The sequence below is a fragment of the Protopterus annectens genome, chromosome 8.part0, assembly GCF_019279795.1.
Source record: "Protopterus annectens isolate FY-2018-M chromosome 8.part0, PAN1.0, whole genome shotgun sequence".
In the NCBI taxonomy this organism is placed as follows: domain Eukaryota; kingdom Metazoa; phylum Chordata; order Ceratodontiformes; family Protopteridae; genus Protopterus; species Protopterus annectens.
The window spans coordinates 1,647,702,173-1,647,723,683 of record NC_056741.1 but is presented as its reverse complement, the minus strand read 5'-3'; the positions used below and the strand labels follow the sequence as shown (position 1 = coordinate 1,647,723,683).

The following is a 21,511-nucleotide window of genomic DNA, read 5'->3' as shown; positions in this document are numbered from 1 at the left end:
TTATCCCTCATTGTTGTTCTTAGTAAAACTGCTGTTTCCTTTCAAAATGATCCTAAAAAGTAACTGCTGTTATAATAATCACTATATTTCTATTAGGACAACTAACTTCAGTTCATGAATGATGCATGAAAATGAACTAACTAGTTCCCCAGTTCAGGAACATCCAACTCCTTCACATGTTATAATTCTCTCACAGGACCTCAATTCATATGACCACTCATGCAAAAGATAAGGTGGAAAAAATGGTAAGACGGAGGAGTGCACTTTATACCTACGCACACACACAAACACACACATCACTGTAATGCCCAAGAACTACTTTGTGCACTTCATCACCTAAGTAAAGTTCATTCTTCCATGTCCTCACCCCCCCCCCCACACACACACACATACCTTACCATGGTTCTTATTGTCATGGTTTATTGGTTTGTTTCCTCTGCAATATGGCTGCCAATTATCTATGCTATTCCCCTCCTTCTGGGTTTTTTACTGGTGCCTGCCACCCCCCCCCTGTATTTATGCATCTGTCAAACAGTAAAGGGGTGTCTTTTGGCTCATGTCTCTGGCACTACTCTGTCCCTATTGACCGATTTGTTTCAGGCAGTTTTCTGCCATTTCGACATACAGTATCTTCCAACCCTAAATCCTCTGATAAAGTCTTTTATACTTAATATCACTTCTTCAAGGCCTTGGTACCATATAAGGAATAATTCCTGTTAAAAGCACATTAGACTTGTCATAGAGTTGAGCTAATATACTAAGTTAAAGGCAACAGCTTGTGTAAATGTTTATTAGCAGCAACCTCATTTAACCCTAGTGGTCAGTCTGCACTAATAATGACCGGATCACCTTTCCCGTCTAACCTGTACTTAAAATCGTCACTCACCTCTCTCATTATCATGATTATCATAATTTGATTGGGGGTTGGTATAATGGTTAAGGGGTTTGACTCAGATTAGCATAATGTTCTGTTCAGGCATAGCTAACACATTTACAGATACCATTTTTCATTATCATTCAAATGTTCCAAAATCTTTGCTGAGTATTCTTCAGCATGCTACACAATCTGTAAACAGCTACTTGTTCCACTGCAATTGTGTTGTATGTGTTTTTAGAAACATGATGTGTGTAATACTGAATGATATGCACTGTTTTACATGTAGAACGATTATAAAATTTAAATGTCAATTATTAAAGTTTTGGCATAAGTAACTTTTAGTGCATCAGGTCCCCCCACCATGTGACCATAAGAATATATATATATATATATATATATATATATATATATATATATATATATATATATGTGTGTGTGTGTATATGTGTGTACGTATGTATATACATGACCGCACTTCACCCATAGTGAACATTTCCCAGTGCTTCTAAGAACACACAGCTGTCAGCCTTCATCATGATAAACTTTATACAAATGTAAAAATTTATGAGAAATGGTTGCATGTTTTGGAACTATGCTTTTGCTATGCTTTTCTTCTGGACATATAAACACAAAATGTGGGTTTTTATAACAAAATACTTTTTTTTACACTGAAGTATAATTTTAAATGATGACATCCAATTTTGCTTGCTGACTATATCACGAATAATTCACTTTTTAATATGCACTTATGCACTTCACTAATCAAAGCTGTAAAACTCATAAATAAAATAATAAATAACCAAAATAAATATGTGATCACAATCCAAGGAAGGCACCATGCTCAGCAAAATGATTTGTTTGTAGACTACTTGAGAATCGTAATATCTAAATTTGGCAAAGTATGAATATCTTCAGTCAGATTCATGACACCTGACTCATAAATTCAGAGCCACAGTTGCAGCAATACATATACAAATACAAATAATAATGCTAGCATAGCAATCACTTTAAAAAAGTAACAAGCATTAAATTTTACAACAAATAAAACTATTGGGTTTTAAGAAAATTAAAAAGTCAGTAAACGTAAATATCCTTTCATAATTTTAAAATACTTTTTATATTCAAATTATAACTCAAACCAGGTTTGGTACATAAATTGAACTAAACCATATGTCTCTTTTCATTTTGGAATAGGAGTGTTGTTATCGACAGGGTTGACTACCACAGTTAAAGTAGACACTCAAAGAAAATTAAGGAGTGCACAAAAAATTACTTATGCCAAAGTATTTATAATCAATATTATTTCTGATATTATTGTTAAAATATTTCCTTAATGTTCACATTTATCTACTTCTTTTTTCATTTTTGTAAATGTTTCCTTAATATTCCATTCTGTTCCACAAATCTTTTACTCATCACTTGCCATGCTAACAAATGTTGGTTACTGTAATAAAAATGTTATCATAAATAATATCTCTCAGGGTTTTTTGGTGGGGGGGGGGGGGCTGGGCTAAGTACTCCAAATCAGTATGATATCTTGATATCTACTGTATGCTGATTGCTCATTGTCAGTCTCAATGTCTGCATCTCAGCTAGTCATTCTTTGCACCAGATTGAGGTTACTAGTACTACCACCTAGTGGGGCAGCCTGATGGATTAGAATAATTGATAGCCAGAAAGTTAAGGAGTCCATAGAGTCATCCATGCTGGCTTTGGAAGGATTTGTGTCATAACTCTCTACATGGGTGATGTAGCTGGTCTGGGGTGCAGTGGGGATTGTGAAGCATCAGCCCCATCCTTCATAATGACGTAGTCATCTTGGTCCAACTCTAAACTGGTTAACACTTTGTTGTTTAGCTCTGGGTTTGTTCTGGGTGCTGTAACATTTCAGTGTTCCATTCACACACCATATCTTACCATTCTGAGACAGGCATGCAAGAATCACTTTGTCATTTCTCTTCTGCTCCTTCTGGAACCAGTCCACTCATCAAATTTGGGTTATCTGGGTCAGAGCCAAGGCATTATCCTTCTTTATCATTCTGCCAGCTGAGCCTCTGCTATCATTTGACTGTCTTAACTCAGCACCATGGACTTCAGTATATGAATTATAATTTGATATTTGCCCTGTTGGGTTATTTGCCACATGTTTACCTCCTTAATATTTGGGTTCCAAAATAGTGCGATATGAACTGCAATGATGAGAAAATTATGCACACCTTGTCCTAAACTGCTGTTTCTCAGAGAATTTGCCCTTTTCCACAGTACAGAATACTCACAGTTGGTGTATATACGTAGCAGAGGAAGACAGAGAGCAGATGCTATATCACAAGGCTTGCACTCCTACAAACAATGCTTTTAATGTGTAACCATGAATTTTACACTTTACTGTTAACATCTACAGAATCAGAGTTTCAGAACTAACATTGTTCAGTCTATGATTTCCAGTTGGATTCCCTTACAATCATAGTATTTTTAATAAATTTAACTTTTATAACAGTCTTTCAAGAATTCTTTATTACCATGACTTCTCATGAAGCCCATGCCAGCTGTCACTTAACTGCTAATGTAAATGTGTTTACATTATAAACTTGATCTCTGCAGCTTATGTTTATAACACATCCTAATTAAAAAAATAGTTAGGTATTCTGTCTTTCTTATATATTTTCATATCTAGAAAATATTTATTTTTATAGCCATAATTGGAATCTAATGCCATGTAGTCATATTTTTGAAATAATCAATAAATAATAAAAGTTAATCTTCATTTCCTGACTGTAAAAAATGTCAAACTGTATAAAAAATATGTTATGTCTACAATTATTAACATCATTAAAGCATATACCTTTTCCACTCAGACATTAAAAAATGAAAGTAAATACATGGTGTATATTGGCCCCATTATCCTGTCTTCTGATAACATAGCTGTTTTTTACCTGTTTATAAGTGTGTGTGTATGTATGTATATGTATATATATATATATATATATATATATATATATATACAGATCTACCTTACAAGCTCAACGCTTCACAAGATCGACATTTAGAACAACGAGACCACAAGACCGACGGAGCAGATAACTGACAACTTGTAATCCCGACAGCGAAAACACCAACATGGGAAACGTGTGAGCACGACTCGGTAAGTATGCGATAGTGAGGGATTTAGGGTTAGGGTGTGGGTAAGGTAAGTGTGCGATAGTGAGGGATTTAGGGTTGGGGCAGATTAAGTGAGTTAGGGTTAGGGTGGGATTTAGGGTTAGGGGCAGATTAAGTGAGTTAGGGTTAGGGTGTGGGTAAGGTAAGTGTGCGATAGTGAGGGACTTGAGGGTTAGGGGCGGATTAAGTGCGTTAGGATTAGGGTGCAGGTAAGATAAGTGTGCGATAGTGGCGGACCTTAGGGTTAGGGTTTGGGTTAGGGCTAGTGCATAGATAGTTGTGTGTAAGGTGTAGTGTAGGTTTTTAGGTTGTTGATGTGCTTGTGTTGTGTGTGTGTTGTGTGGAACAGCGAACTTTTTGTTTTGTTAACTGTCGGGATTGTGGTTTGTCGGGCATGTGAACTTTCGTGTTTTTGCAGTTTCGTTCTTGTGGTCTCGTCATTCTAAATGTCGATCTTGTGAACTGTCGAGCTTGTAAGGTAGATCCATATATATATATATATATATATATATATATATATATATATATATATAAATATAAATATATTTATATAGGTCTACTTCAGTAGATCAAACTTTTACAAATTCGAACCACATATGGCTGAGACCATATGTTCGAACTTGTAAAAGTTCGAAAACTGAATAAAAAAGTAAAAAAACTGCAAAAAAACAAAAATAAATGTTTGTAGCAGGGGGGCTAAACCCCGCTGCACCCCCATGTGGGGGCTTTGCTCCCACACCCCCCCTAATTTAAATATACCATCTCCAAGATCACACTACATTGCAGAAAAGGGAAATCTTCCCCTTCCGCACTTTATGGAGATCTCCATTCAGTCTGACTGAACTTTTACAAGTTCGAACATATAGTCTCAGCCATATGAGGTTCGAACTTGTAAATGTTTGACCTACCGAAGGGGACCCATATGTATGTATGTGTGTGTGTGTGTGTGTGTATGTGTAAATTTGTTAAAAATAAAATCATTATTATTTTGTAATTAATTATGTATTAATAATTTTGTAATTAGTCTTAACACTCTACAGACAACCTGGATTTTATAACTAAACAAGTCCTAACGACACCTTCATAAGCATCAGACAGAAGAAAAGTGCTATCACAGAACTTTATAAATCTGTCAGAATGTCCAACATCCTTAGTAAAAAGTTTAGTTTTCTCCACATAGTATTTTTAAATCTTTATCCCAATAAGCACCTAAAGGTTCTAAAAGTATCTTTAATATATATTTTTTCTGCATAGGCTTTTAAATATGTTTCCAAATAAATAGCAAAAAATTACAAATGACCTGAAAGGAAGCTTTTTCCTATATTTATGAACTTTTAGTAACCCATAAAGTAAAGAAATAACTGAACTAGATTTGTGTAAATTCACCATAATATAATTTGAAATATAGTGTGTACTTAATTCTAATGATATATCATTAATGTTGGAAATCATTCTTCAAATTTACTTGTTGTTTTCTTTATATTACATTTTCAAAGCAAATGCAAACTGCTTTCATTATAAAATGGTTTGAAATGGCAGTCATGCTGCCTTTATCTCTGTAATTAATACTATGCATTGTTAATGTGTTTATCTAGTGCCTACTTTTTTGTGAACATCAGCTTTAAAATGAGTTTTAAGTGAATCATGTAATAACCATCTGAAATCCAGTTCACATAATCTCTGAGAACATTACAGCCAAGAGACTTTGTGAAACAGAAATGCTTGTCTTAAGTCAATTCTCATCCAGTTCATTATTAAATATTAATTTTAAATTCAGACTGAAAATAAGTTTAAATTATTTAGCATATTGGCCAGTTTCTTTATGTATGCAGGGACAAACTTGTCATTTCATGTTCTGTTATTTTTTGGTGGTATTGGTTTAGCTGTTCATGTCAATGCAGCGATTTCATGTTCTATTATTTTTGGTGGTATTGGTTATCTGCTCATGTCAATGCAGCCATTTCAGCCATTTCATGTTCTATTATTTTTGATGGTATTGATTATCTGCTCATGTCAATGCAGCCATTTCATGTTCTATTATTTTTGGTGGTATTTGTTATCTGCTCATGTCAGTGCAGCCATTTCATGTTCTATTATTTTTGGTGGTATTGGTTATCTGCTCATGCTAATACAGCCATTTCATGTTCTATTATTTTTGGTGGTATTGGTTATCTGCTCATGCTAATGCAGCCATTTCATGTTCTATTATTTTTGGTGGTATTGGTTATCTGCTCATGCTAATACAGCCATTTCATGTTCTATTATTTTTGGTGGTATTGGTTATCTGCTCATGCTAATACAGCCATTTCATGTTCTATTATTTTTGGTGGTATTGGTTATCTGCTTGTGCTAATACAGCCATTTCATGTTCTATTATTTTTGGTGGTATTGGTTATCTGCTCATGTCAATGCAGCCATTTCAGCCATTTCATGTTCTATTATTTTTGATGGTATTGATTATCTGCTCATGTCAGTGCAGCCATTTCATGTTCTATTATTTTTGGTGGTATTGGTTATCTGCTCATGCTAATACAGCCATTTCATGTTCTATTATTTTTGATGGTATTGGTTATCTGCTCATGCTAATACAGCCATTTCATGTTCTATTATTTTTGGTGGTATTGGTTATCTGCTCATGCTAATACAGCCATTTCATGTTCTATTATTTTTGGCGGTATTGGTTGTCTGCTCATTCCATCTCTACAACATTGATAGTAAGTATTTATGTATTAATGTGATATTTGTTTACCAGGAAAGTCTAACTGGGATAATATGCCGTTTTCAGTAAAGGCCCAGGTAGAAAAGCTCTATGTTGACATAATATTACAAAGCCTAATACTGAAGAATGACATGTTAACTAATTAAAAAGTCAGCTTCATCTCGTACAATGTGAAGCTAATCATACATAGTGCAAATATTTGGCACGGAGTCCTGTTGCTCACCAGAAGTGCTAACCAAGAGGTAGACACTGTTTATTCCTACTTGACTTGATAGTTTGTATTTTGCCATGCAGATAAACTAGTGAACTTACCAGTGCTGTAGGATATCAGTCCTAATCTTAAGAGTGAACTTACCAGTGCTGTAGGATATCAGTCCTAATCTTAAGAGTGAACTTACCAGTGCTGTAGGATATCAGTCCTAATCTTAAGAGTGAACTTACCAGTGCTGTAGGATATCAGTCCTAATCTTAAGAGTGAACTTACCAGTGCTGTAGGATATCAGTCCTAATCTTAAGAGTGAACTTACCAGTGCTGTAGGATATCAGTCCTAATCTTAAGAGTGAACTTACCAGTGCTGTAGGATATCAGTCCTAATCTTAAGAGTGAACTTACCAGTGCTGTAGGATATCAGTCCTAATCTTAAGAGTGAACTTACCAGTGCTGTAGGATATCAGTCCTAATCTTAAGAGTGAACTTACCAGTGCTGTAGGATATCAGTCCTAATCTTAAGAGTGAACTTACCAGTGCTGTAGGATATCAGTCCTAATCTTAAGAGTGAACTTACCAGTGCTGTAGGATATCAGTCCTAATCTTAAGAGTGAACTTACCAGTGCTGTAGGATATCAGTCCTAATCTTAAGAGTGAACTTACCAGTGCTGTAGGATATCAGTCCTAATCTTGAGTGAATTTACCAGTGCTGTAGGATATCAGTCCTAATCTTAAGAGTGAACTTACCAGTGCTGTAGGATATCAGTCCTAATCTTAAGAGTGAACTTACCAGTGCTGTAGGATATCAGTCCTAATCTTAAGAGTGAACTTACCAGTGCTGTAGGATATCAGTCCTAATCTTAAGAGTGAACTTACCAGTGCTGTAGGATATCAGTCCTAATCTTAAGAATGAACTTACCAGTGCTGTAGGATATCAGTCCTAATCTTAAGAGTGAACTTACCAGTGCTGTAGGATATCAGTCCTAATCTTAAGAGTGAACTTACCAGTGCTGTAGAATATCAGTCCTAATCTTAAGAGTGAACTTACCAGTGCTGTAGGATATCGGTCCTAATCTTAAGAGTGAACTTACCAGTGCTGTAGGATATCAGTCCTAATCTTACGAGTGAACTTACCAGTGCTGTAGGATATCAGTCCTAATCTTACGAGTGAACTTACCAGTGCTGTAGGGTATCAGTCCTAATCTTAAGAGTGAACTTACCAGTGCTGTAGGATATCAGTCCTAATCTTAAGAGCCTGGGTATGATGTACAGGTGCTTTACTTTGAATGCTGCTGAAAATATCTAGAAGGAATTCCATGTTTGTTTAGCTAAACATATATATGCTATACTAGAAAAAAGTGGGATACAGCACTGTGTCAACTTGCAATGGAAAATCATGTCACAATAATGAGTCCATTAGTCTTTACAAATTTCAAAATATTCCCGAGTATAGTTCGTTTGGGAGGTTTAGATAATAGACTCGGAGACGTATAACTCTATAGTTTAGGTGAACTGTAAAATCTACACCATTAGGCAGTACAATCATCACAGCTTCCCCCCACCCCCATGTGGCCCAGAATGTCTGTCATGCTTATGATGTGGTATAATGTGTGGTCAGCAGCAGATACATTTTTTATGAATTTCAGATGTAGATGTTAGTGATTTACATGCCTAAAGCTTTGGTAACAGTTGTTTTGGTGGTGCAGGTTATTTAGTGTAGTCAGAGTTCACTCACAAGTCTATTTTTTCTCTTGGTATCAGATGTGGCTATTTTGTCAGCTTTTACCCCTGCTACCTGCTGACCATCTGAGTTTGTCTCAGCCAAACAGCCCATTTCTTCCTTCAATGGCTGAGAGCTGACTGGAAAGGGTCATCATCCAGACAGGTTTATAGGAGATTACTAGGCTAACAACCCCAGCAGCCTTTTTAAGCCTGTGTAGGTTTGGGCATGGGTAGTCAAGCATTAAATGCTGCCTCAGTCTAACCGAGACATAGGTGCCAAATCAGGGCTAAATCTCCAATTTCCCAGCACTGATCCAAGTTACTCTTGAATTGGGTTATGGAAGAACTCTGCTTCACATGGAAAGGAAGCCTGCTCCATAGAAAGGGTAGTTTCTGAGACCACATGCCTGCCTTATTTATGTCGCAAATTATATTTAGGTTCCTAGATTGAGTAACTCTGATGCTATTTGTTTCACAGATGTATAACAGGTCTATCAGATCAAATTGGGGTAATTCAAGGTTTTTCTGTTTTTCTTCCAGTGCTAAAGTGCATGCACAATGCAACTGGCTGACCACAAAGGTCATTCTTCATTTCCACAAGGGCATAGTCAATAAACAGCCCCGTCTCTCACCACCCCCAATCAGGTTAAAGATAAACGTTATGACAGGATAAATCAAAATAAGTGCACATCAGTACAATGTACATATCAATAATATGAAAATGATAGTTCCATAAATCAAAATGTTGAGGAGATATGTGGCTCAATTTCAAAAGACTTACTCTAAGTGTAAGTGACCACTTACAGTGAGAGCATGCTGTAACAGTAGGTGTTATGGAATATGGTCCCCGTAGTTAGCCTGTTTATAGGCCTTGCACCAAAGTAAGTCACACTGAAAGCAAGTCTTTCAGAATCAGGACAGACTTGCACTGAGAGCAACTCTTCTGAGATCTGGACCATTCTCATTAGGAGATTAAGTAGGCATCTATCAGGAATGTCAAATTAATAATATAGTATGATAAGGAACAGATACGGAAATGGACGTCAGCACCCTTATCACTTGTCTGCTTTATTTTGATTTCTTAGTGTATACCCATGTAAGTAATAGTATTATCCCCCAAATTAGTTTTGTACAAAGTATATAAAAATGACAGTGAAAGAAAGTTACACCTTAGTAAGCATAAACAATTATGTGATTTTAGATTACTTGACCAAGAGGGATATATAGAAGCAAGAGTGGTTGGCAAATATATGACAAGGGAACATATTGCTCAAAGGATCATTTGATAAACCATTTCTACTTTAAATTTATAACAGGTGGTGTAATTGACAATAATTCATGTAGAAAATGACTATAATAAAATGTTATTATTACTATTATAAAAGTACCAAAATAAGATCCAATTATTAAGTAAAATACATACAACAGGACAAATGTTGCTATATCAAGAAATTTTAGAGGAAAATCTTAGGCAATTTAAATTAAGAATTAGACATCAAGAAAGCTACAAGCTTTATATTTGTTTTAATAATAGAGGTATACCCATTTATATGTTAGAGACATAGTAGGGTCTGCACGAAAGCAGAACATGCAACACTAAATCAGGTAAATGAACTATAGTAAAAAAAAAAAGTAAGGAAGTAAGATTTTATTAGTAATGAACTACCTGGCTATTTCAGATTGTACACAAAAAAGGATTCCAAATTCATATCAGGTTTAGAATGAATATGTGGCCAAATTCTGTTCATACACTATATGGTATAAAGGATAGAATATACAAGATATTTCCAGGCTGAATAGGAATAGCACAATATAGCTCCAATTATTGTCAGGGCATATTCATACCTTGTTCATTTGAATCAAAGAAACATTTCACATTCTTCCATTTGCTGGTATGGGTGTGGAATGAATGTTAGTTCATGGATTTGGCAGTGGGTTTGTCCATGAATTACAAAGTTTGAATGTACAAGATATTTTGTTAAAAATTGTTATTAAAAAGACAGCTTTGCTGTCATAGAAGGATAACGTTCTGATCATTGCCCACTTTGGGAGCCCACCCATTTTGCCTCTGTATATGTCTCAAGCCCTTCATATGAATATGTGCAATTCTGCAGCACTGATACATAAGATTTTGTCTTATAATTAAAGGTAGCACAGAGGCATGTATGTATTTTAAAACCAAGGCTAGCATTGTGGGCATTTATGTATTACAGCTAAGGTTAACACTGCAGGCATTTAGTCTTATAATAAACTGTACATTAGCGAGCTGTGTTACTTCAGAAATTGATTTTTATAATAGCAGTATAGTACTAGCTTTACGCCTGCATTAAGTTTCAGTTTCATGAAACACATACAGGGGAAGTGATCACAGAGTGTGTTTATGTTGGGCTAATTGTATGTGATAAGCAAACTTAGCCTTGAAGCTGCTGTTAACTCATTATTTCCAGCAGCATAAATACATGAACAATCTACAATGTGCCAGACTGTTCATTTACAAATAGTTTAATGTATATATATTACACGGGTTTGTTTTTCCAGCAGGTACTATGTGAGACGAAAGTGTACAATCAGAATGAATCAGCAAATCTCTCCCTTGCTCTCATGATTTTTATACACACACATACACACAAACATACATACATACATACATACATATAGATATATAATAAAGGCTTTGTTAGACTAGCAGATATCTTGTCCAGGACAAAAATTGTTAACAAGCATTTTGTTTATATTATTACCTGGATGTATTGATATGTTTATATTATTACATGGATGCATTGATATAAGAGACAGAAACGTTTGGCTTTGAGAGGGGGCCCCTACCAGTAGGCTATGCCTTTTTCAGGCTGTTTGTGAGGACTTAAACTAGAATTGTTTTAGCTTGTAAATGCATTTTTATCATAATTATTTTAAAGGTTTTCTGGTGGTATCTCCTATCTCCTTCTCCAACTACACTATCTTTGATGTAATGATTTATCTTACTTCAGAATTCTAGTGTTGATCCTAGACCACCCAGGCAACAGAAGTTTGATTAGTGGCTTGGATGTACATGAAGCTAGTGTGGGAGGAATGGAAGCGCCTATTTTCAGGAAGAGGGAATGGTTTGGCAACATCCAATGCCACAATCCCCTGAAGGAGGGGTCATGACATAATGGATGTCCAGGGCGGGCCTTGGGCCACCCAGCCACAAATGGGGCATCCCTCATCATGTGTATCCAGGAGCATGCATTCCCACAAGGATGGCACAGTGGCACCTGAAGTGATATGGGTCACTAATCCTCCATCTACAGGAAAGTTTAGGGACATAGTAACTATGCTCATTACCTCTGCTGGGCCTGCATTTATGATGCTCCCCAAGTCAGTTCTTACCATTACTTGGAATGCCAAGAACAGGGCAACAAATGGATATGACTTATAGGAGAGGCTTAGTAATCAGTAGATTTTGTGACAAGCAGCATAGAGAAAAAAAACATTCTTATGAAATGCTTTATCCTGGAGGCCTGGGTAGCTTTAATATTAGAACCATACAGCAGAAACCAGCAGAATGTGAGGCAATAGGTAATGTGTACAAGACTACTAAAATGACAACAGAATTAGCACATGTGAATCTTTTACAAGAATCAGTGTTTTTTGATGCTTTGTTTGATACTGTAAAAATAAACCTGTAACTGGGATTCCCCAAACATGCCATAAGGGTGGGAAGAAGAAAGGGAATATACAAGATTGTTATGAAGCTGCAATTCAAACATAAAAATAGTAGAACAGCCAAAAGGACAGTATGACAGTTTCATTACAATCGCTTATAAAAAGCTTTTTGGCCCTTGATGTAAATTATTTCACAGGATAACAAATACAAAAATGTTTGGGAGGTTGGCATAATGGTTAAGCTGTTTACCTTACAGACACAAGGTGAAGGGTTTGATTCTCACACGGGATAATTGGCTAGGCTTAAAATGGTCCACAAGGGCAATTAGCCTAGTAGTAATCTATTAACCTATGAGATTACAAAAATAAATAAAATAAAATCTATAAATAACATCTAAAAGCATTAGTTAACAATTAAAAACTTTTCCAATCAAAGGACAAAATAAATGTAAAGGATACAGTAGAGTGACATGTTATGGGTCTAGGACAGTCTACCGAAAGACTGTTTCAGCAAAAGTGAAACGGGCTGTCACAGTTTCGCGAAAGCACTTTTTAATGAAAAAAGTGCTTTTTCGAAACTTTTGTAAAAGTACAGGGAATCGGGGGGGTAGTGGTAGTGGACGAGATCGGACTACAGTGGGGATAAGGGAATATTCCCTTTTCCCCACTGTAGTGCGATCTCAGAGTGAGAATATAAAAGTAGGGGATGTGGGGGGTGCGGGGGGGTGAAGCCCCCCTGCGAAAACAATTTTTTTTTCTTTTTTTTGATTTTGTGTGTGTCTTTTTTTGTTTTTGTGTGTGTGTGTGTGTGTGTGTGTGTGTGTGTGTGTGTGTGTGTGTGTGTGTGTGTTACTTTCAGTTTACCGAACCTGCCTTTTTTGATGAAAGCAGTTTCGGTAAACGGTGTTCGGTAGGGTTGGATTTGGACAGTTGGTCTTTCGATCAACTGTCCTAGATCCACACACACACACACACATATATATATATATATATATATATATATATATATATATATATATATAAACTGCTTGAACCAAAGTCTTCCAAGGATTATCCCTAAAACCTCTACTCTAGTTTAAAAAGCCCTTCTGGATAAGGATTTTTTTTTTTTTTTTTGTGACCTTGACTGACCCTGCTGGTGTTACAGGGTATCAGTGAGGCTAAACAGCTAGAGAGCATATAGTCCAATATTAAAGCTGAAAATGTCAATCAGACAAATCAAAAATAATTTGAAACCTCCAAAAAACAGAAAAACAGTTGAGAAATAATTGAAATCTGGCATGGAAAATAATGCAGAATGAATTCATCCAGAGTTCTCAGTTCTGGTTTTAATCGTTTTTTCATTTTGGGTTCTGCTTACAGTATGGATAAGCACTGCTCAGTGAAATACAGTGGTTAGTGTATTCACTTATACACAGAAATCTCACAGGAGGTACAAGCGGAGTCTGGGCTGTGGCCTTTCCTAATTGCTCTAAATGGGATGTTGGGTTTGACAGTCTCCGAATTAGCGGGTGTTGTTTTTCACTGAGTTGGTATGGTGTCATATTCCACCTCAGGCTATGGGGCTGTTTCATATTGTTTCAGGGCTATTTCATTTAACACATGAGGCTGTGTCTGGAAGAGGGAAACACTTGTACTGCTGTGTTTTTGTGAAAAGCTTCATTAGATCCATCCTGATCTGAAGAAGAAAAAAAAATAGAACCATAGATACTCTCCATAACGCAGAAGATCAAGAAATATCTAAGAACGCTTCTAAAACCTAAACAATAAACAGAATATTAGTCTTAACCTGCTATAAAATATTTACTGTGGGTTGGGGTGGGCATAATTTTTAAGGTGCTAATCTCACACACAATATACAGGGCTTTATTCTCACCTTTGGCCATTATCATGTTATTGCCTAGGTATGTAAGAGTCTGCCTAATATTTACCTATGAGCTTTTAAGCCATTAGAAATAGGTTCAAGTTTAGTATAGAAATGAGCAGTCAATTCTGTTTCCTGTCCTTTGTGATCAATTACTGTAAAGTGCTCCAGAAGTCTAATTTTAAACTGGGTTTTAATTTTCCTTACATGTCTCCTGGGGTCATATGAGGGCACAAATAACTAGATCAGTGGTCATGTAAAGTGTCCAGTGATATCAAACATGTTACCGCTTATCTTTTTAAATCCATACTGTCCATAAGGATATATAGAAAGGCTTCCACAGGAGTAAGTACTTTGGGGTGCAGGACTGTAAAGGAAACTTTAACTGAAAGTTTTAGAAAGTTACTGTGAGTGACCAACTCAGTTATATTGTCTTTACAATCAGAAATTAAAGGAGCCATAAATTATAGTTTACAAAGAAGAGTATTGTTAATTATACCATGATCCCCCCAAAACGTGCACGCTGATTGGTCAGCGTGCCCGTTGTAAATCGAGTTATACTAATGGAAAAAGGTCCGGTCGCCCGGACTTTTTTCCATTAGTATAACTCGTTTTTTTAAAACACTGTCTCGCTATGTTAAATGGGTTTAACATAGCGAGACAGCTTTAAAATAAGCAACGGAGATCTCCGTTGCTTATTTTAAAGCTGTCTCGCTATGTTAAACCCATTTAACATAGCGAGACAGTGTTTAGCAACGGAGAAAGCAAGATCTCCGTTGCTTTTTATGTCTCGCTATGTTAAATGAGTTTAACATAGCGAGACAGTTTAAAATAAGCAACGGAGATGTCCGTTGCTTATTTTAAAACTGTCTCGCTATGTTAAACTCATTTAACATAGCGAGACACTAAAAAAAAGCAACGGAGATCTTGCTTTCTCCGTTGCTTTTGCCCACAGCTCTGATGTACTGCGCAGGCGCACAATACATCAGAACTGCCGCGGATGCCAGACATCTGCGGAAGGGCAGTAAACAGGCATTATACTATGCCATTAATTAAGAAAAGTAACAGTTTCTTTTCTTAAATAATGTCATGGTATAATAGCAATAACCCACGCCTGGGTGTGGGTAATGCTAAATTTACCCACGGTTGGCTTTGTTTGGTCCCGGGCCGCCTCGACCAAACCACGCCAACCGTGGGTAAATTTAGCATTACCCACACCCAAGCGTGGGTTATTGCTATAATAATACACCCCAATAATGTTTCATAATTCCCACAATCTTACAAATAATGAGGGAGATTAGGACTGCTAAATGATTACTATATATATTATTTTGTTACATAATACTTGTTAAATGCTTCAGTTAAATATTTAATATATTTAAAATAGTGCTTGACAGATTGGCAGAAATAGGTCTATCCAAGGATATGAAACATAATTCTATTCTGTACAAAGGTGTCATGGTTTAACTACAATATAAATTTCTGTAACCAATTTATTGACAAAATGCAGTTGTTTCTATTTAACATGAAACCTTTTTCTGGAGTATTTAAGAAAATAAAATGCGTGATAAAAATGCACTCTCCTCTTCCATTTATATGCCCTTGACAGTCACAATATGATTTATTTTCCAAGTATGCCTTACTGCTGTAGTAGTAATTTAATTTTTTTACTATTTCAGTTATTTTTTAATTTATTTTCATTTGTTAACCAGTGTAGAACACTGATCCCAGTTTTTGAAGTGGTTACAGTTAGAAGACTGGATATCAGGAACTTAGGACTAGTACATTTTTATTCAACAACAGTATTTTTGAGCACTCTTTGCCCCATTGTCTATCAGTTATCAGCCTCCCAAATGGCCAAATGCCAGATTTTTTCCCAATTAGTTAGTGTGAGGATTTACCAGGAATAGCCATCATTTTGACAGCCATCAGAGGTGGTTCAAGATTAGATTTTTACACTTGGTCCTAACACACACACCCCCGCCCCCCCCCGTGGATACTTGGATCATAGAGCAAAAGGGGGGACATGCAATGGCCTGAGTGAGCTGGATGTCCCTCACTTCTGTAAAAGATGTTACTTCCAAGCAGACCCACCCCATTTCCATAAACGCAGTAAGTGGTTTCCCTGATCTTCATTGGACAAAGATCACATTTCCGTATGTTTTGTTGATCACCCACAATCTTTTCCCCCAGGACAGGCTCATAGGCCACACCCCTTCATTGTCTCTGTCTTGCTGCATACATGTCACTATTTGAACCACTGTCACCTGGATCATAGTAAGGACTCCAACCTTCTGAGGCATGCACACAGACAGGATAGAAAGTATTAATAAGTGTGTTGTGTAAGTTAAGACTGCTGTGGAACCCTTAAAGTAGAAGCACAACAGATTTGACAGCTATCATACAGCTGGTATCAGATGATCGTACTGTAAAATCCTTGAGAAAGTCAGAATTTTTCCCTGCAAGTTCTTGAGTTCTAGGGTATATGTCCCTGTTTGAAATCCATTGCACTACCTGTCAGAAATAATTGTGTAAGCATGCAATCCTTGGGGGGGGGGGGGGGGGGAGTCAATCAGCTTAATCTTTGCAGCAGTAAGATCACTTGGAAGTGTGTCCTTTGCAGCATACACAGAAGAAATGTAAATCTGCAGTCAAAAGTGTACTTTCATCCCTTAGTAACATAGGTAAGTACTAGGCTATCTGCCCAAGGGCATTTATAAGCCTAGCCAGAACGTGTTGGCTTTCGCCACCCCCTTAGATTAGTTCCCTGTACCTCTTTCCAGCAGAGCCATTAGTTCCCTGCGCCACTGTCAGCAGCTGTAGCACTCTGTCTTACTGCATTAGACTGGCCAAACCTGTTCAGAATCTTACAGCGACAAGCTGTCCACCAAAATTGTATGACAAAAACTGATGGTATACGGTGGATGCCTGTAGGTCTTCATGCAGTAACTCTTGTCCTTTCTGCCTGTACTCCAGAGATGAAGAGAATAAGAGTATGGAGACCACGCAGCCTGTCATGACCTGGATTAGAAAACACATGAATGTGATGCACCTGGAATTTTCCACTGAATTCAACCTAATTTTTTGTTATTGTAGAGCAGTTTATCAAGTCCATTAATTCTTTTATTTGGATAATTTAATATTGTATTGCAGTGCCACTGGTAGTAAAAGATGATATCAGCAGTATGCTCTTTTTTATTAATGATCAAGAATAAATTTATAGCCCTAAATCATATTTTGATTGAAATGGCTTCAGTCTCTAACACACATGATTGCTCAAGCATGTGCACATGTGTGCACATACACACACACACACACACACACACACACACACAGTCATTTTAAGATCTATGATTCAAATATTTGGAGAACTGTGGTCTGAATGATGCATGCTGCATGTTTTGAGGAGTTCTATAACAAAATACTGAAAGTAATGGCAAAAACTTTGGTAAATGTACTTGATTCACTTTGAAGTGATTCCCAATTGTTTATACCTATTCTGTTGCACATGGTTGAATCTACATCCCTGGATAAGCACCCCCCTCCACAAACTTCTTGCAGGGAACTTTATACCTTGTACCTCATTAGCTAATATAACATAGTCCAAGTTGATACAACATCAGGTTAAGTTAAAAACTTTAGATATGAACACATTCATTGGAATGGGTACAAACAATTTGGATTTATTTACAAATTAATCAAATAAATTAAACTGTATTAGCTATGTCTGGATGGAAGTTCATTTGGTTTTACTGTTACAGAGGTCCAGAACACCATAAGTTCCTTCTGTTCTCTATTATTTGTTTATGCTAGGCAGACCTGTCTGATACTTCACTCCAGGAACATATCCCTTGCTTACACTTTTTGTTGTTCACGTCTTTAAACATGTTGCAATACATTATATATGTTGTATACATGATAAAATGATACTCTAATCTTATTTAAAATTAACAAAAAAAAGTGACCAGCAAACTTTATGGATCAAAATTGTTAGGGAAACCCCTATTGACTTATAATCTTTTTATCTCTGCCAACCTTTGACATGTTCCGGAATGCTCCACTATTGAGTCCCATGTATGATATTGATATATCATTAATGAGCCTAATAAAATTGTGGATTAAAGCTTTGTTATCAGATTATACAGGTAAGTAATTGCAGGCTATCATCTGGAGTTTTTCTTTTTTGCTGCTTACTCATCCTGCTCTTCTTCCAACAATAGGGGTCTCCTTGCAAAAGCTTAATGTTATTCTGCAACCGCCACGCATTGATCTAGAGTCGGTAGACAGCACCAAATAATGTCTCATTTGAGAGACAGCCCAAACTATCTTAACGAATACAGTTATATAACTGCATATGCAACAAACCACCTTAATGTATATAGTATGGAACTGCATATGCAACAAACCAGCTTAACAAATATAGTCACAAAACTGGATATGCAACAAACCAGCTTAATGAATGCAGTTATGGAATTGCATATGCAAGCAGCTGCTATGGCCACCTACTTACTTGCATATCTAAATGTCATGATACTTTTATAGCAGTTGCATATGTCAACTGAACTGCATCACTGTACTCAGAATTACCAACTGCTTCACTCTTCCACTCAATACAATCCTGGACCGTAAGTTAAGTGGAACCTTATAAGCGTGTGACAGCTAATTTGAATCTCCACACTTCAAACCCAGGCCATTCTCTATGACAAGGGTGGTCCTAGTTTTACAGCCCCTCTGATAATTGATAACTCCATGTCTAACTACCTGTTTATCAATATATTGCTCCAGAAAGCCCCTCATGTTTGTTACTGCTAGACGAAGTTTCCAGTATATTCTACATTAACATCTCTGTCAGGAAGCTACCAAGATAAAGCAACAATCAGCATTAATATAATTTGGGCAGCAATCATTCATGCCAAATGTGCAAATAAGGAAAGGCTGTACAATCCACTTGGCAATAAAACAATGTTACATGGCACAGCAGCTGAAGAGGTTCAGTGTAAGCTTCTTTTCAGAAACGATATTTGCTAACAAGTGTATGTTAACAAAAAATCCACATCCGTTGATTAAGAGCTGTTAATCAAAGAGTAGGGCATTCAAAAAGCAAAACAACATAGTTTCAAGACTGCCTTTTTCTGTTTATGGGAGTAAAACCACCACTCGTGTAGGAGGGTTTAATCCCTATACCTCCTTTGTTTAATATAATGAGATATTAGTTTGGTGTATATTGAGGAAAGTCCAAACAGCACCTACAGTGATTTGTATCAACAAATCTGCTACCTTTTGAGTAATCTGACTATTGTGCTTGGAAGAATATAATTTGTAGGTGACAGTATGAAAAGCTTCACATTCATTTTAAGTACCAGCTTCCTCTACAACCAAAGCCTGCTATAGTCACCTGCTTCTTCATCTATGTGAAGGCAAAATTATGAGATGCATTTTGGCAGAGACTTGAAATAGTAAACTAGAATGCCATACCTAATTAAGAAATAGCAACCCTTACAGAACATTGGGCACACTTTAAATCTCTAAAATATAATTCCTCTGCCATAACATATTGCTCTACAAAATATAGATGCTTTGCTGCTGTTCTGTATCTAATCAAAAAGTTAATTACATTTTTGCTCTAATATTATTACCTGCTGTGAAAGCATTACAGAATTTATAAAGGGGAAAATAACTATTAAAGCTACCTAAAACTGAAAATGAGTGGTACTAGTTAGCTAAATTATGAATAACATTTTTCTCTGAAAAGCAATAAACTCAAAATTGTTGTTTTATATTCATTTGATTCTTTTGAACCTAAATGACCCCAATATGTATCCACAAAAACAAGATTCACACACCCAATAGACTGAAAAACAACTTGCAATGGTTCTTTATTCTGTGACAGTCTTTTTCTGAAGTTTGGATATGGCTCCGTGCACATCAGGCTTCAAGACACCCTTAATGAGATCACTGCTCATTTACTTAAATGACTGAAATTTGTGAATGAGACCTCCTCTGCTTCAACTTTCTCTTATCCCAGGTCTCTGTCGTGTTTAGCCTTAAGCTCATATTCCCAAATTGGAGGTTGCAACTTGGGGATTACTGAATATCTAAAATCACCTTGGGAAGGAAACCCTGTGAAATGCTGGATACTGCAGGTGGAATTCTGGAATGTAGCTTAGCACTCCCTCATTTATAATCCATACTGTGCCTTCCATTTTGGTGTTTCCAAACAATAATAATTTTCAAAACAAAAAAATACCCTTTGGTTCTCAAACTGACATTAGACACCATATCAGATCTCACCAGTATATACCTGGTACTGCTATCTGCAATAGCCCTACCAGACATATAGTCATTCAGTGCACTATTCATTTCTAATGTGTGCTGCATGCAGCCTAGTCTGTTCTACCACTTTGACCAAAAGGAATACAGTAATTTCCTATAGGTTCATAGTTAGGTACTAGGCTATCTGGCCGAAGGCATTTATAAGCCTAGCCAGAATGTGTTGGCTTTCGCTGCCCCCTTAGATTAGTTTTCTGTGCCTTTGTCCAGCAGCGCTATTGAAGTGATCCCTGGGGTAAACTTTCTGTTTCCCATCCACTCGTCAAGGATTCTCTTGAAGGGGGTTAGCGAGGAGCTCTGCCTAATGTAGATTGGAATCTTGTTCCAGAGCATGGGAAGTCTCTGGGACAGGAATCTATCCCTCCAGCATGTCCCATTTATTGTTGTGGTGAGGTTTAGATCCCTGGAGCGTGTGGCTTGAGGGAATATGGTTTTCTTTAGGTGGAGCATGTCCATCAATTGTGGGTTGGACATGGCCTTGTATGTCAGGCAGAGATCACCTCTGAGTAGGCGGTATGCAACCGAGTACAGCTGGAGTTTCTTCAGTCGAGCTGCATAAGGCATCAGCTTGAGGCCAATGATCCTCTTGGTGAGTTACCTCTGTCCCTGGAGGAGTGGTTTCAGCCCAGAAATTAGTAGTTTATTGGCCATCAACCATTTATTGGTCAATCAACGTTTTTTTTTTCTTTCAACACTTCCACCTCCATTTACAAAGTAACATTCTGACCACTAGGATGCACACACCAAGTCTAAAATCATTCACAAGCGATTGTGTTCATATGCTCATCATCCACCATTCCACAGCCCTCTTATTTGATGATGTTAAAAACATTCCAGCCTCTCCCTAATCTTTTTAAAGTCAGTTTAAAGCTTTTTCCATAAAACAACTTCAGTAGAGTTCATACCTTTTACAGTGACGTTCCCAAAGACCATGACTAGCCTGATGCACCAGTGACTTAGGCAGCCACGTCAGGGGTAACTTAA

The 21,511-nt window shown here is 36.8% G+C and overlaps 1 protein-coding gene across 3 annotated transcripts in view; it reads left to right on the top strand.

Annotated features, from left to right (window-relative positions):
- B3GAT1 (beta-1,3-glucuronyltransferase 1) overlaps positions 1-21,511 on the top strand; it is a 2,298,313-nt gene that overhangs the window by 462,449 nt on the left and 1,814,353 nt on the right. The window lies entirely within an intron of this gene.